This window comes from Lampetra planeri, chromosome 12 (genome assembly GCF_965212315.1).
Source record: "Lampetra planeri chromosome 12, kcLamPlan1.2.h2, whole genome shotgun sequence".
In the NCBI taxonomy this organism is placed as follows: Eukaryota; Metazoa; Chordata; class Hyperoartia; order Petromyzontiformes; family Petromyzontidae; genus Lampetra; species Lampetra planeri.
In genome coordinates, this window is record NC_136118.1 from 1,519,599 (window position 1) to 1,537,661 (window position 18,063).

Below are 18,063 nucleotides of genomic sequence, written 5' to 3' on the forward strand. Positions count from 1 at the left end.
GTGGATAGCGGGCGGGAGAGAGAGGAGGGCGGGGGAGCTGGGGAGAGGATGGCGGCATGAGGAGAGGCTGGGGAGAGAGAGAGGCGAGAGTGGAGGGACTCGAGCTCGCATGTGTCTCTGCGCCCGGAGGGAAGTGACGCGTCCATCCATGCGCACGCCGATCCTCCAAGGATACAGGGCGTCGCGGCACATGGTTCACATCAGCAACAGTAGCAGCAGCACGAGTGCGTGCGTGCGTGTGTGCATGCGTGTGAATGTGTTGATGTAATGTGGGAAGCGGTGGCGCAGTGGTTAGCGCGATGCGCTGCGAACTCGGCCACCTGAGTTCGATTCCAGCTCACGAACAACACCAGCGACGATTATCTGAACCAGTGCTGGGCCTCCGCTAGGTCGACTCAGCCTCAACAGAGTAGCTGGTGCGATGTCCAAACATCACCACAAAGGCGGCCGAGCGTGGTGCTGGCCACCCACCCCCTCGGTGTGCCCTCCCGGCGGCTTTCATAGGTGCTCGCTAACAGCACTTTGCCCAACCGTCTGTTAAAGGCTACACCGGGGGTATTTTGTCTTTGCACAAGCGCGTGCGTGTGTGCACGCGCATGCGTGCGTGTTCAGTTAGCGTAGCGCAGAACCGCTCGCCCCGCGCATCCCGAGTTCTCGCATTTGTTCCCACCCTTATATGGCCCGAGACGCAGAAGTGGCTCGCGAAACAGCCCCGCGATCGACTCTGCCGAGTGACACGGAAAGAAACTCCCGCTCCCTGCCAACCACACGCGGTGCCCCCCCCCCCCAAACACACCCCCCACCCCCTCCCCCCCACACCATCCGTGCGTTTGCAACCCAAGCCGCCCGGAGCTGGCTACGATGGCACGGAGGTTGGCACCGCGCACCGGCGGGGCAGCCAGGGGTGCCGATGCTTTTTATAAAATAAATAAAAGAACAAATGAGTAACGGCCTCGCACACGTGTCCACCACGGGTGACTGACGACCTCAGTGACAATACTTAGACGGGGCAAGAGACAAAGGATGGACGCGCGGGGCAGACAGACAGGGTGGGTGGTGGGTGGGTGAGTGACGGGTGGTGGGTGGGTGGTGGCAGCAGCCAGGAGATATAATAATCTAAGGTCACGCTACCATTGATTGCCCTTCATAAGGCACTCCCTGTTTGAGTGCTGTGCGTGATTAGCATTATTAATTAGTATTATTCATAACGATTTCCATTGGCCACCGCTAAGTTAACGGCTATGATTATTTCTGGGTGTGTGTGTGTTGTTGGCTTTTTCTGCTGCGTTGCTATTTGTTTTCAGCAGAACCTTTTTTTTTGCAATTGTGCACTTTTTTGTTTGAAGAGCGCAATTACACACGTGGGGATTGTGATCGGGCGCGCACTGAGATGTTACGGAGTGCGGATAGGAAGGGGAAAAAGTGCTCATGAAGCAAGTTGCGAAACACCCCCCCATTAATCACTGGGTCCCGACTCAATCACGCGGACGCCACGCTCATTTGCGTGCAAATTTCTCTCTGCGTACGCCGCCACTCTAATGCGAAAATGAACATTAAGTCCTGTGCAGTAGCAGGAGCGTAACGGTGCATCGATGATTGATCGATTGGTCTCGATTAGCAGCTAATGATGAGATTGATTGGCTGCAAGCGGCGTGTTTCGTCACAGAGATCTCCGTCTGGCCTTAGCCAATCAGAAACCATCTCGCGTGCACGTGATCCCTGCTGCACGGACACCGGCCCGGGTCACGCCGCGTGCCCTCCCCTGTCGCTCACTCGGCGTGTCACGATGACGCCGATGCAGATTCATCGACGCGCGTCGTCGATTAATCGAGACTCTCGCACTCCACGCAAATGCACCGAATCGTGCGAATGAGAATGCATCGTTTACGATTCATGCATTTAGGTTAACCGTAGAAACAAGCCGACGTGAAACAAAATACGCAAACGAGAGAGACAGGATGAACGATTTGAATCGCGATCCCCGATCGTAATAAAGAATCGCATCGTTAAGGGTGGCTGCCATCGGAGCAGAGTCACACAATCGACTGCAGCCAGCGAATGCGAGCGGGGCTATACATAGCGGGCATCTGGACAGGCCAGGGTGAGACCCCATTGAATAATCACATGCGCTGTTGCACCAGAAATCCACCCTGCTGCAGCCCTGGACCCACGCCAGCGACCTCTGCCCCGCACCCCGGTCAGCAGAGATACCCCTCCCCCTAGAAGTGAACGACTTTTGCTCCCCACCCCCCGCCTCCGTCGTAACCCCACCCCTCACCCCCGACGAACAGTAACCCCTCCCCCCAACCTCGCTACACGTGGCACGAGACTCTCTAAGCCTCTGCTAAGTGCTGTGGAGTCACGTGGCGCTATTTCTGATGTCGTGAGTCATCGTCAAGAGAACCTCGCGCAGGCAGCCTCTGTCAGAGCGCGATGGCACGGACGCGTGCAGGTGCCTACAGCTTTCCTCGTGTTTGGACGTCGTGGTCGTATTCAGGATAGACTGTCCACTCGCCCCGCCACTGAAATGTGGAATCGACACCACTGCACCAATGTTTCCAAAAAGGTGACTTTTGATCCGCGTATTGGTCGCTTGTCTATCATCAATATCATAATCATCGTCATATTTTAAGAATCATCATCAGCATCATCGCCATCATCTGCGCAGTCAAACAGTAATAATCGCTCAGCATCTTTCACAAGTCACGTAACAACACTTCACCACTACCTGCTCCGTTACTCAATTACCTGGATTCGAACTGCCACGCGCTCGCTGCCCCGAGCCTAGAGTTCACCTGAGGCTGTCATCGTCCGTGGTCAAATATTGGACATGACTCGAGTTTTCAGGATTTTTTTGCTCTGTGGTTTCGGGGTGAGACGGCACGGCTTGGCCAATATTTACGCATGGACGCCCTCCCTCCCTCCCTGCCTCCCTGCCTCCCTCCCGCAAGTTTTCACGCCACACTTGCCATTGTACGGAACATGTCGGGTCAATTTTGGCTCACAGCCGCGATTGTCTCTCCAATTTACACCGCCCAAATATATTCCCTCGCTCATTCGCGCGTCCACTCTACCGGGGTAACTTTTGAGTCGTTTCGGGGGGGTATTTTTTTTTGTTTGTTTCCATCGCCAGACTTGGCGACGCTCGCCCGAGCAAAAAAGAAGACCGCGCGGCCGCCCTGAAGCTCCCCCAACCCAACAAGCTCACATCCTCCTCTTCCAAGACCGACGTCTCACGGGGAAAAGAGGGAAATGTGTTTTGTCGTAGGTGGGGGGGAGGGAGTGTCATTGAGGGGTCGGGGGGGATTACGGGAGGGGTGAATGTCAAGGTTAAAACGCTAAGTGATGTGTTTCTAACAATCTTGGCATTTGACTTACGGCTCTGGGTTGGGGAGGGTAGGGGGGGGGTGTACGGTGTGAGCCGGTTGCATGCGCGCGTGCACGTTCCACGCGGTGCGTCCCGTGCACGCGCACGAGGGTAGCGACTGCGTCGCGGCATGCAGCATACAGCTCTCTCATTAAATAAACATGCGATAATAATAATAAAATATACCGCTTGCCTCCGGCCAATATAGATTTTACATCATGCAAAATATACCCCCGCAATTTTTTTATGATATTCCGATTGTGCATCGCCAAAGAGGTTTCGTCTCAACGAGGCCTCGCTCGGCGGGTGATAAATCTCGCGTCTCGTCCCGAGTAGCATCGCAGCGGCGTGCGTGTACGAAAGGCCGCGCTGCCATGGGAATGTGGAATTGTCACAAACGGCTCGGAGTCGCCAACAGAGAGGAACGGCGGTCATGGACGCGGTTTAGCAGGAAGACACTTCCGTGATTTCTGTTAAAGCCTGCAACTATTTTTGTTTAATTGACGGTATGTCCAGACGGCAATGCGTGCACGCAATCGTCTGCACGTGGCAGATGTCACGGGAGTAGTGCAGTTGTCAGTCACAAAATCTGGATATCGTCAAGCACACGATGTGATCGTCACGGAAGGACTGTGCATGTCAGCGGAGTCACGTGGTTGTCTGCTTGTCAGGGAAGCGGTACAATGGTCACGGCAGTGTGGTTGTTGGTGTTGTTACGGAAGCGGTGAGGTTGTCACGGGAGAGCTGCCACTCACCAGCTGCACGGTCCAGTCTGCCTCGCAGTCCACGTCGAGAGCGGTGCTCATCCCCCTGGGCATCTCCTCTCCCCCAGACCCTCACCCTCTCGGCGTGTGGAGCACAACGCCGCCGCCGCCGCTGCTGCTGATGGCGATGCGTCGGGTGTTGAACACGACCAAACCCAAGTCCGCCGAGTAACGCGGCATGCGCACAGGCGCGCTCACGTGTACACAGGCGCGCGCACAGGTGTGCACAGGTGTGCGCACTGAAGCCTCCAGCAGGGAAATTATCCCCTCCTCCTCCTCCTCCCCACCCACTGACCCTCCCCCGAAACGCAAAATACGTGGGCCCAAAGCCGGAGCGACCCGGCCCCAAGGCGGTTTAATCAGTAATCAAGCGCCGCCCCCCACCTCCATCGCAAGAGGAATGGGCAAATTAGAAGTCACGGCTCCTTGCAAGTGGCCACGCGCGTTCGTGGCGCGCGCCGGCTGAGTCCTCTGTCTGGCTGTTGCACCGGCCGCGAAGTCTCCACTCACGCTGTCCCCTCTCCCTCGGGGGGTACTCCTCTTGCTCGTCTAAGTGACCACCGGCTCGTGCAGATGGTGCAGCTGCAGGGGCGACTTGGAGAGTGAATGTTCCCTCTTCGCGTAGCAAAGCAAAATAAAACGCGCAACGCATTCACGGACTGCGCGCGCGTTCACGGTCTCCGCGCGCTGCGTACGAACGCGCGCGCGCGCCCGTTACACGCGTGAACCGCTGAGAAACTTTCCCGGCTCGGCGATGGCTCGCGAACGCCGCTGCACTGCGATGGTTTATCTTGGCGCGGGGCGTGGAGCGCAAGTTGCATGCGCGGGTCGGGTTCGTGGCGGCTCCGAGCTCCGTCGCGGGAGTCGAGGCGCGGCGCTGCCCGGCACTCAGGTAGCAGAAGGGAAAGAGAGCGGAGCTCGGCTCGCTGCCCCACTCTGAATGAACCATCGATCGTCGATGCGTGCACTTAGCACGGCCTCAGCTCCCTCCTCCTTCCTCCTCTCTCCTCCCCCCCCCTACCCCACCTCTAGTCACACGGCCCGCACTTAGCCTCGCAACTCCCCCACTCCGGTGCACTCGCGTCTCGTGCGGGCTAAGTTTGGGTTTGGAAGGAATGATGCGGTCACACGCGCGCTAGGGGACGGCTGGAATTCCGGCGGCGCGTCACAGGACGCCACGAATAGATCCGTAGCTGCGGCAACTGCCATGTGACGCCCGCGGTCGAGGCTTGCGTGAGCGGTGCGCACAGGGAGGGGGAGAGGGGGAGAGATCACGGGAGAAGAGGGAGGGAGAGAGAGATGGTGTGTGTCTGTGGGGGCGAAAGGGGAGGGGGGTAGGGGAGCAAAGGGACAGCCGGGAATCACTGCTGTACAGGTCGTCACTGCGCCAGCTGGAGATTTCTTGCGTAGCGCAACAACGGACTGGCATTTTTGTCTTCCTGCTCCAGTGATGCAAGGACACGGACGAGCAGGGAAGCGCCTCGCCGCCAGCCAATCTGGCGCCCAGCGCAGCCAGGTTAGCCAGGACAAGGGGCCAAGCGGTCTCTTTTTACGGCCCGCGACCATCCCCCACGACAACCGAATCCTCACGGCCAATAGACACCCCCCCCCCTTGCGCAAGGTCACCACGACACCAGACGGCACGGCCTCTCCGTGCACTCTTTGGCGAGAGGGCGAGAGGAGTGTGATTGCGCCGATAGCAGCCCAGGAGCAGGGCACTTCACACAGCATCAATAACAACAATCATCGCGACAGTGGCGGCTGTGATCATTAATCTAATGGTTATTATAGCGAAAAAAGTAATAATGATAACGTTAATGAAACATTAACAGAAGTCATATTTCGCTATGGCTCTGGGACAAAGGTGAAGGGGATGCGAGGGGAGTTGGCTGGGAGAGCGGCGATGGGGGGGGGGGCCTGCAGGGTTATTTATGAGCGAGGGGGGACTGAGAGTGTCACTTATACCCTCATGACTCGCGAACTCAGTGTTACCCCCACCCCCCCCGCAAGAGACCCAGAGGGAGGAGACTTAATCAGTGTCGAGGGGGGGGGGAGTGCGGTGTCTACCCGCGTGGAGCGCGCCACTCCCATTCAAAAGGTCGCGAGTTCAAAACCCGACCTGCGTACGAGTAGAGGTCGATTAAATAGGTATCGTGATGTGGGACGAAGAGCGCCACCCCACTGCGACTTTGATCCGAAGCCACGTGGCAATTCATCGTCGAGTTTCTCCGAGCAGTGGAAACTCCCGGGTCCTGATGAGCGCAACGTGGAGGAGACCGCTTCATCCATCGCGAAGCCGGAGACAGAGCCCGGGGGTGGTGTTGTGCGGGCGCGTGGTGTTATTGGCGGTGTTCTCGCACCCCTGACGGTGAAAATTTCCACATAGCGTGTCTCACCCCCCTCCCCTCCCCTCACCTTGCCAGATCTCCACTCCACTCCATCCACCCAAAACCCCAACCTCTTCTTATACGAGTCTATATTGTTCCGTGTATTGAATGAATAATGTATGTATGTCAGTGTATGCGGTTTCATATCAAGGTTCTGCGATAGACGGGCAGACCAATGGGCAACTTACGAAGCATATATTAGTCATGAATTAAACATGAATATGTATCGTATAGTAATAGTGATTTTAAAAAATGCTCAGTCAACGCACTGACAGTTGAAGACCTCTATGCCGTGTAACCATACTTCATCACAGTGAAGAGAGGGGGGGGAGGAAGAGGCTGATATCGGGTAAGATTTCACTCGCCACTGGGGTTAGATTTAACTCGGAATAGAACTCGGGTCGCCGGGTTCAGAGCGGAGCGCACTAACGACGTTTCCACCGTTCCAGCGAACGTGTATGTCCAGCACACATTTGATTTCTATGCATTCAAACAAAAAACGGGATGTGTACATTGTTCATTTTATAATCCGTGTAATTAGCATCTGCGAGAGTAAAGAGTAACTGGCCGGTAAACCTGCAAGTCGTCACTTGGCCCCGGCTTCATTGAAATGCACGAGGCTCTATTGCTTGTTCACAACGGAACATTTCTTCTTGGCAGACTTGCACGAGTCCTCCGGGCGTAAATCAACATGACGGTTCGCATTTATCAGGTAACCGACTCAGCCTCTGACCAAAACAAATAAATCACTAGGGATGCGTCCAATGTCGTGAGATCTCGGCAGCAAAGCAGGGTCGAGAGCGGAGAGCGCCTGGATGGGTGACCGGGTGCGCGCAGGTCCCCCCCCCCCCCCACACGCAAACACATATTAACAGGCTGGAAACATCTTAATGGATGAAGGACCGCAGAGCGTGGGAAAATGCTGGCAGCGCCAGCTGCTCACGGCGTGGCCGCGGCTCCCTTCCTGCTTGGCTGTTGCTCCTCGAGACTTGTCAGCAGAGGGTAAAGCATGTCCCTTGTTATACTGTACCTCTATGTTCCCACGTTCATTCTCCCCTCTTCCATCGCCAACCCGTGCGTGGTTAACTCGGAACAAATACGCCCACGAGTTGCACGGCGTGGGGAGGTGCTCATCCAGCAGTGGAGTGACAAAAGGCTTTAACATGGACGTGCACGTCAGCAAGGAATCCCGTGAATGGTGATGGAAATGAAACTAACTACTCAACAATGTTTTATTTTACCAGGTAAGGCCCACTGAGTTATATTGCTCTTGTTCAGAAGCGACCTGGCCCAAACGATAGCTCAACGAAGTGGCTTATCACGTGGAAGGAGAAAACCGGAGGACCCGGAGAAAAACCCACGTGACCACGGGGAGAGAGACACGCAACCTCCAAATATACAGCAGGCGTCGAGGTCGGGATCGAACCCTCAGTCTCCTGTATATCCGGCGAGGTAGTTAACATCTCGCCACCCGCAGCTGCCCCAAATCGAGTCATCGTGGCGTGCGTGAATGATTGCGAGCGAAGAACGTGAGCTCGGCGATGTGAGTCGAGGCCGCGTTCTTGTCGGACTTTTGGGAAGAGCGCGTGGGACTCGTGGCGACCTGAGGACACCTGGGCTCCCCAGCGCGGTGTTCTCCCCGCTGCGATGCTCGCCGTTTAATTGCGAGCCAGGCAACGCGCGCCCAGCTCCGCAGAGATACAAATCCCGCTCCCAGTGAGGCTCACCTCCTCTCCTCTCCGCGAGCCCTGCTCCTTGATTGTCACTGTAACTCGAGCATCCAACCCGACACCGCGGGTCACCCACCCCCTCCCCGCCCCACCCCAACCCTCACCCTCCTCGCTGTATCATCCGATGCTCGCTCCTAACCCCCCCCCCCCCGAAACGAGAATCTTAATGGGCTACAGGGTGTCCCCCTGTCTCCGTGATTAACGGTTCCTCTGCATGAGTGAATTACCGACGTTGCGGCCACGAGTGAAATGATGGCGCGAGTGTGTGTACACTCGTGCGTGTGTGTGTGTACACTCGAGTGCGTGTGTGTGTGTACACTCGAGTGCGTGTGTGTGTGTACACTCGTGCGTGTGTGAGTTATGCCGCAATGGTTAGCGCACTGCACTACAAATCCGGCTACTCGAGTTCGATTGCTGCTCACGGACAACGCCAGTGGTGGATTCTCTGAACCAGTCATGGGCCTGCCCTAGGTCGATTCAGTCGTAACTGAGTACCTGGTGCGGTGTGTAAATATCATCACCAGGGAGACAGAGGCAGCCGGGCGTGGTGCTGGCTAACAGCACTTCTCCCAACTGTTTGTACGGATATAGCGAGACCATAGTCTGGCAGTAGGGGACAATGTTACGATTTGGTTTTACGCAATTATACATTTTTGCGCGAGTACAGACGAGGCAGCGAGAACAGACGAGTTACGGAACGAACAACGAGACGGAACGGACGGCTCGATTATGTACAGAGACCGTGACAACGACTCGAATCGTTCGCTGTGAGTATGCGTGTAGCATGTGCGTGTGTCCAGGCGCGGGGAACGTCTCCTCCTCATCCTCCACGATTCGCCTTGAATCAGCACCCCCCTTCCCGCTATGGCTGTGCATGTCAGTGGCCTCATTGGCGCTTGAGCGCAGATAAGAGGGCTCCGATTTATTTCGCCTCTACTCATTACGGCTCCTCACTATCTCGAGACGTAATGAGAGCGCCTCCCGGCCGCCCGAATTAATTCGGACACAAAATATTCACGCGGACACACACACAACACACACAACACACACACACTGCCGTACACAAACACACACACAACACACAACACAAAAACACACTGCCGTACACACACTACACACACACAACACACACACACTGCCGTACACACACACACACAAAACACACACAACACACAAACACACTGCCGTACACACAACACACACACAACACAGACACAACACACACACAACACACACAACACACACACACTGCCGTATACACACACACACAACGTTACGAATACAAAGATCCCCATTATAGCATTTCACGCACTTTTTCGTACTAGTGCCGTGCGCGAACACCGATGAAGGCCGGAACGTCACGCGATGCGGTTAGGCCGCCTTTGTCTCCCTCGTGGTGATGTTGATACATTGCACCGGTTACTCATTTGAGGCGGAATCTACCTAGGGGAAGCCCCGGACCTATTTAGATGAAATCGTCACTGGTGTCGGCCTTGAGCGGGAATGGAACTCGAGCAGCCGCGTGCCGTAGCGCCAGCACGCTTACCGGTGAGCCACCACACACAACCACGAACACTGTCTCCCCTATTGCCTTCAAAACACTGCTTGAGCAAATGATGTCAGCGAGCACCTATTAAGGACGGCGCGGCCTCACTAGGCACTCGCGAACATCATTTGACCATACTTCGCCGCGCGGGTCAATTCGGGTTGGTGAATCGGAGTGACCCCCGGTGAACGTAGCGGTCGCCACCGATGTCAGCCGTGGCCGGGCATCGTCGGGTTCATTGCGACACCGCTCCCCATACCACTCAAAGACACAGACAAAAATCCCCCCTATAGCCTGAACAGACCGTTAGAGCAAGTGCTGTTAGCGAGCACCTATGAAGGCCGGCACGGCACACTAGCGGGTCGGTGGCTATCACCACGCCCGGCCACCTTTGTCTCCCCAGTGGCGATATTTACACACCGTTACCAGATACTCAATTGAGGCTGAGTCGACTTAGGGGAGGCCCAGGACACAGAAACACACACACAGACACACATACACACATCTTCTCACACAGACACACGCCAACACACGTACACTCACTCGCACGTACACAAACCACTTAAAAAAAAAACACACGACTCACAAATGCATCTCCCAGACGGGCACATACACTCAGGCACACATCACCAGACACACCCACACATGCATATCGTTCCCATACGCACGCACACACACACAGACACGCATGCGCGCGCGCGCATGCGCACACACGTCCGTACAAATCTCACGCTGTCACACACAGACGTCTCACAGTCATGCACATGTCTCACATACATGAACACAGACAAATGTCCCCCGTGTAGCCTTTGACAGACTGTTCTGGCAAGTGCCATTAGCGAACACCTATGAAGGCCGGCACAGTACACGAGGGGGTGGGTGACGAGCACCACGCCCGGCCGCCTTTGTCTCCCCAGTGGCGATGTTTACACACACGCACCGGGTACTCATTCGAGGCTGCTGGGGGAGGCTCAGGACCGGTTCAGATGTCCGTCACCGGTGTTCACTGTCAAGGGGGAATTGAGCTCGAGGTTCGGTAACGCAGTGCGCAAACCACTCCACTACCCCCCCCACCACCCCCGCGCTCGCCACGCCGTGGCCGCCACGTGTCCCCGCACAGCGGGCGATGTTAATGGGGGTCAGCAGGTAATGGAGGTGTTAATTTATGACGAGTGGCCTCGCAGAGTGAGTCATCGCCAGAGTTGCTCTGTAATGAAGTGCCAACTCGTTTCAATTTCAATTGTCATGTCGGCGTGAGTATCTCTAGTTTCTTTCTCTCTCTCACTCTCCCTCTCCTTGCCTACTCATTCTTCGCATATTCAAAGGCACGGTGAACGCGCGTTGTTATCTGCTTCTATAGACGACCGGAGTGGCTCTCTCGCCTTAAGAACGCATTCATTACCACCCCCGCCTGCACGTAACGAGCCAATTCTAACGCCATCAATCTACATCGCAATCGTCGTCATCGTCACTTCATTGAGAGCCGTGCGAGAGCCCATTGTGGCGGCGTAGGACCCACGTCGCAAGCCATCGATCGACATTGATTCACGCTCATTGAATCGTGCGGGTTGTAATCGATTATCTGAGATTTACGTTGCATGTGATTACGTCACGAAACGACACCCGAAGCGCTCGCTGCTGTCAAGACGGGAACGAAAGCAGAAACGTAAATTTCACATTCCCATCATGCACTGCGCAGCCCTTTGTCAATCCACTGCTGGATGAAGGCCTCTCTGTGCCCTGCCGATCATAGGGATTGTTTGACCATACTTCACCACGCTGGTCGGTACGGGCTGGTTCACGCGCGAAATGGCGTGGTGGAATGGGAGAGGACGTGCACGGTCCAGCGTAGACCTCACTCGCCACTGATGTTAGCCCTAGTAGGGAATCGAACTTAAGTTACCGGATTAATAGGCCAGTGACCCCCTAACCACTTGTGCCACCGCTCCACACTCCGCTATTCCACATTCCTGTGACGGACACGACCAAATAAGACAAATGCATGTTTTTGTCTAAACACAGTGCATCATCGCCGTCATAACAATAATAATAATCATCACAATCGTCATCGTGATAAGCGACGAGAGTAAATGTCATTAGAGCGAAGCCGGTGCCGCTGCGGTGCGGCGTGCGGCTGAGGCCTCGCGAGTCCGCGCCACGCACCCAGCAGAGGCACTCGAGCGAGACGGCTGCAATTACGCAGCCCGGGCACCGCTCACGGCTCGCATTGCGGATGCGCGGGTTCCCAGCGCAGGGCCGAAGCTAAAATTAATGACGTGATCAGCGCACCAGATGGGAAGCTATTTCTGCACACACTCACGTGCTGTGCCTTCACGCAGCACGCGAGCCACCCACCCTGCCTCTCTGCGTCCCTCACATCATCTCTCCCCTCCCAAATCCCCCCCCCCCCACCGATCCTCCCTCCCTCCCACCCACAACCCTAACCCAGTCCTATCCCCGCTGAAACCCTTGGCTGTCAGTGATTGAGGAGAGGCTGATGAGTCTCTCGACTGTCGCTTGCGTCGCGGGCGTCCGCTATAAATCAAGATGCACTTCCACTGTACACGATGTGTCGCACTCCGTATACGAAGTGGTGCACCACCACCACCGCCGCCATCATCATCACCACCACCATCATCATTACCATTATCTCACGAGTCTGTAATTTGAGCAAGTCCCGGTTGAGCTGCTCACGTTGGTGCATATTCGTCGCGAGTTGTTGCAACAATCTAATCGTTGATGTTTTCGCTTGATCTTTTTTTCTATACGAATGTGGAATTTCCACCAACAAAGGTGAGAACGGCGCCAAAGTTCCGAAGAGCGTGGTGGCACTTTCGGGTTGTTTGAGCTGATACGATTGCGCTCGCTATAATTCCTCTCTCCACGCTTCTTTGCACACTTTTCAGATTTTGTTCAATTTTCTTGGCAGTGTCCCAATGCTTCTGATTTACACATTACAGTTGGCAGCGTGCAATAAATGACAATTTTCCGTCTGCTTCTTTGAGAGATAGAAAATAGGAGCGCGTGAACAATGGCACAAGGGTATTGACTGTTGAGACGAAGTATATGGGTTTTAGGAAGAACAGAGCGCGGTCAGAAAGGGATGGTGGACGACAGACGAGACTCGGGTGACGGGAAATTCGCCAAAGGAGAGGGCACGCGCCCGAGAGGACGCCCACCGCGGGAGACGGAGCTCTCTGTTCGTGCGCAGCAGCGATACGGATCGCGACATCGCAGCGCCGTGAGAGTTGGCGGCAGCGTGGGGAGGCGTTTCATTCGGCAGTGGATAGAACATGGTTCCTGCTGCCGCTGCTGATGATGATGATGATGAGGGCGTGTGATTGTGCACTTCTGCCATAGTTAACCTGCAGTCGCCGCTCATCGACCCAGGTTCAACGCACGCGTCTTTCTCCGCACCGTTAAGAGAGGGCATTTTCACTGTGACATGTCTTTGAAAGCACTCTCCCTCCAACCGCCCACCATCACCCCATCCCACGCCACCCAGCCCCTCCGCCGCAGCAACGTCCTCTCCCGCATTTGCCCGTTATTCCCTGACAGAGTAATTACGCGACCACTCATTTCTCACGCGTCCTTTCCCCCAAATACGACAGATTTGTCAGAAACACCACAACTCCTACTTTGCCGCATTACACTTGTGGCTGTCACGGCGTGCGCTGTAAAGATGATTGGTCAGGGCTCTGCCACTCAGCTCGGGCCCAATCTGTTTTTTCTCGGCCACCGTGGCCCTCAAGACACCAGGAGGAGCTCGAAGGGCAAATTAATATTAAAGAGAAAACTTCGTTGGAAAGTGAATTGAGACTGACAGTCTGCGTAGTCGAGACGTCCTTTCATTCCCCTGCGCAATTAACAAGATGCCTTTTGAAAATCATTCGGTGACATTTTCTACTATTTCCCCCAAGCGCAAGTCTCTCACTCTATCTCTCTATTCGCGATCCATAAATAATAATACAAATATTAATTATTAAATATATACAAGAAGAGGAGGGAAAAAAAACGTGCTCAGAAAGCTGCTTAAATTGGATTTCCGGTCCTTAACAACTACATTTCAAGTTCATTAAAGTTTCAGCTGATGCAAGCAGCTGATTATGGTAATAGGCAATTGCGTTATTGCAAACACACGTCAAGACTCAGCGCAGCCTTTGGGTGGAGTCATTAGGATGGCGTCGGCAGGGAATGTGCCCACTCCCACGCACAAACACACGCACACTGACAAAGATCCCCCGTATAGCCTGAACAGACGTTTTAGGCAAGTGCTGTTTGCGTGCACCAATGAAGGCCTGGCACAGCGCACGAGGGGGTGGGTGGTCAGCACCATGCCCGGCCGCCTTTGTCTCCCTAGTGGTGGCGTTATTAACACACCGCACCAGATACTGAGTCCATCTAGGGGATGCCCAGGACCGGTTCAGATAATTATCACCGGTGTTGGCCGTGAGCGGGAATTGAATTCGGGTGGCCGGGTTCGTAGCGCAGTGCGCAAACTGCTGCGCCACCGCTCGCGCGCGCTCACACACACACGGGCACGCGCGTCACTTGTAACTGAATTACCCAGACGTCAAACTCGGCGCCCACGGACAAGCGTGAAAAATCTTTACCGCCCTCAAAGACGCCTCCATCCGTTGTTGTTGTTGTCAAAGGCGTTTGGGTGGTGGTGGTGGTGGCTACGCTGCTGCACGTGGCTTCTGATCCGGCACCGTGGAGGCAGCAGCGAATGTTGGTGGATCGCCGCACACAAAAGTCGTGAAATTGCCCCTCGCGCGGGCGACGAGGAGATGCCACACACCTTGGCTCGCTACTGGAAGGCAGGACAGCAAGGGAACGAATCGCCATCTGTTTCCGTCTGTACGTGCACAAAGTTTCCCCCCCCCCCCTCGTGTGCGTGGGGTGTTGTTTCCGGGTGCGTCGGTGTCCTCCCACTTGTATAAACAACGCAACTCATCATCATCAATCGGCTGACAACATCTTAAATAAAGCCCCAATGTAGCGGGACCCTCCTGAAGAAGGCTCATGGAACTCAGTGTGGCTCGCCCGGGTAATTCATGAATTGTTCTTGTAAACAAGAGGCACACAGCACACGTACACACGGGAGATAACCATCATCCGAATAAACGCTTGCAGTGCTGTTGGCGAGCACCTATTGAAGCTGGAACAACACGCAAGGGAATGCAGCCATGCCCGGTCGCATTTGTATCCCCAATGCTGATGTTTACACACCCGCATCAGGGGAAAGGCCCAGATCATTCTGTACTTCATCACTCGCCACTGATGTTCGCCTTAGTCGGGAATCGAACTCGGACTGATGCGTTCATGGCGCAGTGGGTTGACCATTGTGCCACCACTCTAACCGCTCTGGTACCGCTATCGATTTAATTTTAATGCAGAGGGTATCATATACACACGCACATATACACAAGTATCTACGCTACACGCACATAGCTGGGACCGTGTGATGGCGAGTGTTGTGCACTTTGTTACAAGACCAGAGCTGCGTGGCTGCGTCTATCAACGGCGGCCGAGCAATTCTTTATCGAGGCAGCGCTCCCCCCCACCTCGCCCTTACCGCCCCCCCCTCCTCCCCCCACCACAATCGTCCACCCACCAGGTTCAATCCTCCAATCATTCTGCCTCGCCCACAATCCATCCTCCATCATCCTCATTCATCCTCCACAATCTCTCACCTGTCTGCAATCACCCCGCCTACCTCCTTACGTCCCCGTTCCATCTTCCCCCCCCCCCCAAGTCAGAAGAGGGAATGCGCTAGAGAGGACGTCCACTGTGGAGATGGAATGATGACATCAGCGTCGTGTGCAGATGTAAAATGGAATTCATGGCACTGCAGGACGGACCGTGATTGGGCGAGGCCTTCATCCAGCAGTAGATTGATCAAGGCTGTTGACGACATGCTCCTTATCTCTTCCTTGACCACCCAACATTCGTTCCCACCAATATTTCCTCAATTCTTTACATCCTCTTCCATCCCCATATATCCTCCACTACGCCCCCCCACCATCCATCATCTCCATCCTACATCATCCATATCCGCCATCCCCATCCATCATTCACAATCCCCATTCATTCCATCCGTCTCCCCCCATTCCTCATTCATCCCCCGCACTCCAAACCCCAGTGGAGCGCCGCCCCCAGTCCCCTTCTCCACCTCCCAGCCCACCCCCGTCCTCACACAAGCGCGCTGCAATCTGCTCACACACATTGCGTGCGCGTGAGTAATTATCCGATTACCTAAATCTCGCTCCCTAAAAAGAAAAATCCGGGAGCGGCGCGCAAGTGGCACCTCGCAACTGTACCGCACAGCGGCCGGGGACCTCGTGGAAATTAAACAACATTTAAAAACAAGAAACCACAACAACAACAACAAACAAGGATCCGGTGCCGAAATAATTCGCAAATCTCCCCCCACCACTACCACCACCAAATGTGCAACTTTGTTAACCACGGAGCTGGCGATGAATTTAATCTGCGGCTGAAATGAAGAACCGCACCGTTCAGAGGACGGTGAGGACGGTGGAATGGGTGGGGGGTCGCGTCACCGCCGCTTCGCTTGAGCCGGATTCTGAGGCTGCCCCAGGGGTTACGAAGGGTCACCACCCCCCTGTCCGCATCCCAGATCCAAATCCCATCCCACCCTCCCACCCCCTTCACCCCGAACCTCCCGCCCACAGCCTCAACTCATCCCCGGCTCGCGGCTCAATGTACTTTGCGGGTCGCGTTGTCACCGCAGATCTCGTTACACTTCGTCACAAGAGCGGCCACCAAGCGGCCCGTGATGAGAATGGGCAATTTGTCCATCAGCGAGGGCGCTAATTACGCGAAGTGCCCACGGCGGGCTCTCCGCGGAAGGCCGCCGCCGCCGCAGCCTCCGCAGCTGCGGCTCACGCCGAGCGAGACGTTCACACGTGGCCGCGTGCGAGGAGCCGAGACGAAGCATGACATGAACCTCCTCCTCCTCCGGTCGGCATCCTCGCAGCCGCAGCAGCGGCTTTTGGCTCGTCGTCGAACCAATACGGTCACCGCATCGCGTGCTTTCAGATGCGCTTGTGCGGCCGTCTGGAACGCTCCTCCTTCCGATATTAGGAAGTCGCTAGAACTATGCACTTTAAATCTAGATCGAAAAAAAATCCTTTCTTTAAAACTGCTTTTTGTGTTTCGTTTGCTGTCCTTCCCCCGCACCTCCGATTAGCACGATTGGTTTCGTACGGTGCGAAATAAGCTCAATATACATGCACAGACATTTGGCTCACCTGCCCGCCTTTTAGTTTGTGTGTCTGTCTGTCACAGCACTCGTGCCGAGTCGAGTGAGAGAGCCCACCGTGACCGCAAGGCATTAATAGAGCTATGGTGGTGGTGATGATGATGAGCTGTGTAGGCTGTGCATGCCCTTTGGTGTAGGTCAAACAAAGTGTCGGAAATGTTTCACCGTGACAATCTAATCGTTGTTATATCGCAAGACCGTGAGCATCGAAGACGGCTTGGAGGAACCTTCATCCAGCAGTGGATAGATAATGGCGGAGAATGAGACATGTTGCAGTTCTCGTCCCATCCTCATATTTTTTTAAAGATGTTCTTTTTTTCTCTCTCAATGACGCATATTAACCTTCACCTTTGTTTGTGTCTGTTTGGTCGCTTGCGTCCACAGCGGTTACTCGATAATTTGAGTTGTGAGCGAAGCCAGAAGGCTTTGTCGGAATAGCGTCGTTATTTCTGGTCACGACTCCGCCCGCCCCGTCGCCCGTCGCAAGCCCCCCAGCCGATTGTAAACACGAAACTTGCGTCTAGAAGTCAGTGTTTCATTCACCAACCCGCCTATAGCTGACAGTCACGCTGTCTACAGATACGACTCCACCCTCCAACCCAGGTCTCTTCTGACCGCCCCCCATCCCCATCTACAGAAATATTCAAATATTGCTCTACTGCTTCAGCTGCTACTGAGAGATACCATATATACTGCATGAAACATTCCATCGTTCCGTGGTCCAATCACTCAAATGATGAAAGCGCCCGATTTGTGAGATCTCGAGAGCTAAGTAGCATTGCTCGGACCGGAAGACTTCCTGGGAATATCAAGTGGCATAGGCATGGGCTGCAAAGTGAACAGCAGATGCCAAGTTCGAGATTCCATATTTTCCAGAGCGTTATCCCCTCGTACGCGAGGGTTTTCTCCACGTTCCCCATGTCCCTGCCGCATGCCAAACTTCCGTGAACGGAATTGGTCCAACATTTAAAATCTTGAGAC

The 18,063-nt window shown here is 54.9% G+C and overlaps 1 protein-coding gene across 1 annotated transcript in view; it reads right to left on the reverse strand.

Annotated features, from left to right (window-relative positions):
- Positions 1-18,063, reverse strand: part of LOC144721492 (peroxisome proliferator-activated receptor gamma coactivator 1-alpha-like) — a 134,653-nt gene that overhangs the window by 64,810 nt on the left and 51,780 nt on the right.